The following is a 5,876-nucleotide window of genomic DNA, read 5'->3' on the forward strand; positions in this document are numbered from 1 at the left end:
TACTAAAAAAAAATCATTGGCCACGCTTGGCCACGCCCTTCTAACAAATTAAATTTGCTATCAAAAGATGTATATGCATTGGGTAAGTTCAGGGGTAGAATTTAAGCTTTTTGTGCACTGGCCAGCCGGACCAGTGGACTGAAAAATCTACTGGTGCGGCTCCAAATCTACTGGTCCTGCAAAAATGACATTCATTTAACAAACACTAATATAAATGATAGATGTTTACTTTTATTTTCATGCTTTCTTTTACATATGTTAGACAAGAAAAAGAGAGAGTGTTGATTCTGATTTTGATAAAGGCTTTGATAATCTCAATAATTTTCTTTATCAAAATCAGGACCAAGGACAGAAAAAATGTCAGCATTGTCTTCCACGTCATCACAATCCTCACGACGACCATAGGGTGCCTGACTGGGTCGTCTGGAGCGCTGTCCAGAAATGTTCCACATTTCAATAGCCGGGACCGGATCAAATGATGCTATATCTTCAGTGTGAATCATTATGAATAATAGATCTGACAAAACAGTTGGACGCAATTTTGATCGCCAATCATTCTTAACAAGTTTTTGTCAGAAAACCCCCTTTCTGCATCAGCAGAATGAGCAGGAAGGGAAAGAATTATATCCATAAGTCCTAGAATGTTCAAAAAGTCAGTGGCACCACCTTGGTTAACATCACTCCATTTAAGGGACGACACATCTTTGAACCTGGTAAAATAAAAAATAAGTCAACGAGATTCCCGTTGATTTTTTGTGCTGTTCTGATTGTTCATGAGCAAGTACAGAATCTAACTTAAAATTTGAAGATCCCGTTACAAAAATTCATAACTATCTAGGTCTGTCACTGCAAATTTTTCACATGTTATACAATTCATTACATTGTGATCGACTATATAATATAACCATTCGCGATCTTTTTCCCAGGATTTTTTATATTAACGTTTCCTTTTGTCAATTTCATAAACTTTATTCCGATCTTCGTTTTGAATGTCACTTTAATATTTTAATTTTTTTGTCCGGCGGTTTAACGCCTTCCAAAAATTTCCACATTTTGTGTTGTTGTGAAGGACGCTCACCCGAGATATTAATTAACTTGATCAATTGTAATACTTAGTACCCCCCAGTACCGTGTAGTTGATTTCGAAGGTAATTTTTTTTGTAAACAAACCGAGATTGCGATGCAATCAGTGATTTTTATCGACAAATTTCTACTGGTCCGCCGGACCACCAGCTGACAAAATCTACTGGTCCGACGCAAATTCTACTGGTCTCGGACCACTGGACCAGCGCTAATTTCGACCCCTGAACCGTAAGATACATATCATAACAGACAATTTTGGTGGTCCATTCATGTGGTCAGTGTCTTAGAAAGAAAAAAAAATGAAATAAAAAAATTAGCCTAAACTAAGTCAAAAAGAATGATTTTCATCACAAGAGCGCACAATTGTGAAGTCATAATAACATCATTGCTTTTGCCGTTCGTCCAAGTTGTTTTTGTATCAGACTCTGTCTTCGAATGAATTATATAATAACTAGAGTTAAATTTAATGGAATTAATAGGACCAATATTGACCTTTCGTCAACCTTCTCCTTTGCTTTAGGGAAAGTATGACCCGACAATTGTTCGTTCAAAGTTCACTTTTACGATTTTGTATATTTTTGTAGTTCGTGCTTTTTATTTTCATTCCGAGTCGTCATTGGTTTTTAATAATTCAATAGTTTATTGTATAGTACACTATTCAAAAGTAACTTGTATTTTACACTTAACTATAATCCATTCATTTAAATTAATTATCAAAGATTTATATCCGTCTTTATGATAAAAGATCGTGTAACAAAGAATATAGATAAATTGACATTAAGTGATAACTGCCGAAAGCCATTCTTCACAAACTTATACGAAACATGTTTTCAATCCGTTATCCCCTCTTTCGGCAAAACGCGATTTATAGTATTTGATAAAAAGATATTTTGATTGGTTCATTTTACGCATGTCAATCAGTCTTTTGAAATTGTATTTTATATATGTTTTTATGTTGTTATCCAGTTATGTTTTAATGATTGAAATATATGGATGCGAAATAAATGTGTACACTTTCCAGCGACTTAGACTTTATTTAAGATACAGTTAGTTTCCCCCCGAAACTAATTTATATGACAGAGGTGACCAATAACCTGGTCATATGGTGCCCGGGTCCTCCACCACATATGAACAGGTTATTGGTCACCTCTGTCATATATATTAGTTTACATATTTATTTCGCATCCATATATTTCAATCATTAAAACATAACTGGATAACAACATAAAAACATATATAAAATACCATTTCAAAAGACTGATTGACATGCGTAATATGAACCAATCAAAATATCTTTTTATCAAATATTATAAATCGCGTTTTGCCGAAAGCGGGGAGTACGGATTGAAAACATGTTTCGTATAAGTTTGTGAAGAATGGCTTTCGGCAGTTATCACTTAATGTCAATTTATCTATATTCTTTGTTACACGATCTTTTATCATAAAGACGGATATAAATCTTTGATAATTAATTTAAATGAATGGATTATAGTTAAGTGTAAAATACAAGTTACTTTTGAATAGTGTACTATACAATAAACTGTTGAATTATTAAAAACCAATGACGACTCGGAATGATAATAAAAAGCACGAACTACAAAAATATACAAAATCCTAAAAGTGAACTTTGAACGAACAATTGTCGGGTCATAAAAGCACCAAAGTCCAAACTATCTCTCAGAGCAATTTGCATGGGGATTTTTATTATGTTTGGATATTGTAAGAATTTGAACACGAGGGAAAGTCGAAAAGCTAAAGTTTTCGAAACTATACATTAGGTTAAATAATCCTCATCTACTCATATCAAAAATTGATTTTAAACAACATCGTACTAATCGAACTTATCACTTAACATTATTAGTACTACCGAACTAATGGAAAACTATAATTATTAAACTTCGACCAATTTATGGCGACTAAAAGCTTTATACCAACGTTGTTTTGATCGTTTGTCATAGGCCGTGTTTGTACATAGAATTCCACGAAATCATCATCAAAAAGCTGCACAACAATCTGCCATTTTGTTTAAATTAACATGTTAATAAAACATGACTTGTCCAATTGAATTTTTCTGTTACAATAAAACCAATACACTTTTGATTAAGTTATACATATATAAAATGATTGAATTCTCACACAGCTAGAAGCAGTATGTGGCATTCAACATTATTATACTCAAATATTGTCAACATTACCCTTTCAAGTTTAGATTTCCTATAATACTCTCGAAGTGACTATCAAAATTAGTATATTTTTTGTAAAAAAATCATCTTATGATTTAAAGAACGGTATTTTGTTTAATGTATTGTTGCCTTTAATAGCTTACTATACGGTCAGGGTGTTGCTCATTGTTGAAGGTCGTATCAACATGTCAATCTTTTTCTTCTCCTTCTTTATTTATACAATATACCATCGACTTCGATTATTACATAATGTTGCATACATGTACTAATTAGTAAATTTTATCCCAAATTAAACAGAAAATTACATTTTAGTGCAATGATTAGAAATATATACTTTAAGCTTTTAAACAATAAAGTAGAGAACAACAAAAGTGAGCTGTTTTCTGAAACTATCAACTGTTTTGACTAAATAAGTAATGCAGGAAGCTGGTTTTACTGTGATATTGTGTATGGAAAATATGAGTGTCAGTCTGAGTCTTTGGATGTATGTACGTGCTTATATGTGATTGTGTGGGTATTCCTGGTTCCCAAGTCTGCTAGTATATGATGTATATGAAATAGCAACAAGATGGTATATTACCTTGTTCATCACTATATTACCAATCTTGTGCGAAAGCATATTGGATACACTACTGGTATTGTGGTATCTGTTGCAGCTATTTTGATGTTGTTTGACCATCTCAATATTGGATACCGATCCGGTTGTATGAGGATCCCAAACAAAAAAAATACATTGAAGTCAAAAAGTCAAACTCGTTAAAAACTACAAACGCGACTTATCCAAGCTTTTAACTGATGCTGACAAAAACTTTTCATCTCCACGGGTGTTCGTTTAATGTATGTATGAAAAGAATTCAAAGTACATCAAGATTTTTTTAACCTTAATTGATATTTGATATATAGTCATGCAATGCTATATACATATGATATGTAATATATAATTCTTTGTAGATTTAACCTTTCCCCCGACCGGTTAATTATTTTTTTATAATCAACGTGTGATTTGTTTGATCTCAGTTCTCCGTTGGTCAAAATTCAAAAGATGACGTCAATTGTCCTTGCTTTCCTCTGACGTCCACGATAAAATGCGACCATGTCTAATGAAGTCAAATAGAAAAAAACACATCTTTTTTGCAGATAGTTGAAAAAGATAAATAAAATTTGACTACGTATCGTCTTAAAATCTTATGAGAAACAGATTCCTCAACCGAAGCTTGGCAAGTCTCGCGTTTAAAATTTTAAAATTTAACTGTCTCGACTATAGAAATATCGAATCACACTAGATGCTGTGATAGAATCTATATAATTTTGTTCATACCTGTGTGTGTAGTGGGGTGAAAACTCTATTATTATCCTTCGATTGAACTACCATGACAATCCACGTAACTGTAATGCAGTTTGTGTCCTGACTAGGCACTTTTTGTTTAAAAAAAAGACAAATTACATGTAAGCTTGCTAAACAAAAATGTGAGGATTTTGATGTGTAGTATGTTTGTACATCATCTCAAGACAATGTGTCACGTCCTATTTTGAAATGATCTCTGACCTTGACTTTTAACATTAACGGTTAAATACATGTAGTTGATTTTTGTGTGACATTTTATTTAGTCTTGGTAATATCTTTTGTATCCTTTGACATTGGCATTTCTATATAATTTGAGTGTGGTTGCATAATCTCATAACAAATTCTTCCATACTAAAACAAATGCAAGTATAGCACTGGAATGTGTTGGTTGTTTCTTTTCTTTACTGGAGAGATTAATCCAGGAGAATAGAAACATATGATTAAATCCAACAAATGAGTTCCTCCTAGTTTTTCTCCTGAAAATAATTCAACCTACGTCACTGGGATCGCAAAACGTATAATTATCTATGTTAAGGTCAAGTTACAATTAGAAAAATATATGTAATGGATTTAGAGAAAAGAGTATTCAAAAATTATTTTGACAGCGTCTTTGTTAGATTTTATGTACATTAGACAATCACGCATGTTGTATTATTTTGAGGATTTTAATCATTATACGTTTCAACAAGAACATTGTATAACAGTTACGTGAATTGTTGTTTTCGGTTTTAAGTTCAACGTGTAAAAGTTATATGCAAAACTTAAACAAAATCTGTGAAATAGCCAGTTCACTGTTACTTTACCTGAAATGTTATTGCTACAAGTGGTTGGATATCTCTGCTGGTAGACTGTTTGTCCCCGAGGGTATCACATGCCCGGTATAGTCAGTTTTTCGGCACAAGCATGAAAATACATATATCCTTTATTGAAATTGGTTGTCATAAATTTTGAAATCAATTTAAATTATGGGATGTATCTCCTCATGCAAAGCTCTGGTGCTCTTGATGGGCTTTGCTTTTGTACCTTTCTTTGCTTTATTAGCTCTCCAACATTTAAATAAGGTTTAGAATTTTCAAATATTTTGGTTTGCATCACTGAACAGACCTTAATTGTCGAACTGCGTATTTAGTACCATTAATGTTATTACTACCACTAAGTATTCGATACCTTTGCTGGTGAACTGTTAGTCAACTGGGGTATCAGCAACTGAGAAGACAGTAGTCTAGTACTGAGTGAAAATTTAATATCATTTTTTTTATTGAAAT

General features: G+C 32.5%; 1 long non-coding RNA gene across 1 annotated transcript; it reads right to left on the reverse strand.

Moving 5' to 3' along the window:
- Window positions 1-211: 211 nt before the first annotated feature.
- Window positions 212-4,774, reverse strand: LOC127699098 (uncharacterized). The gene is made up of 2 exons (XR_007981069.1): window positions 4,585-4,774; window positions 212-710 (listed from the first exon to the last, which is right to left on the reverse strand). It is a non-coding gene; the product is annotated as an uncharacterized LOC127699098 (long non-coding RNA).
- Between the last annotated feature and the right edge of the window lie 1,102 nt (window positions 4,775-5,876).

The sequence above is a fragment of the Mytilus californianus genome, unplaced genomic scaffold, assembly GCF_021869535.1.
Source record: "Mytilus californianus isolate M0D057914Y unplaced genomic scaffold, xbMytCali1.0.p SCAF_1, whole genome shotgun sequence".
In the NCBI taxonomy this organism is placed as follows: Eukaryota; Metazoa; Mollusca; class Bivalvia; order Mytilida; family Mytilidae; genus Mytilus; species Mytilus californianus.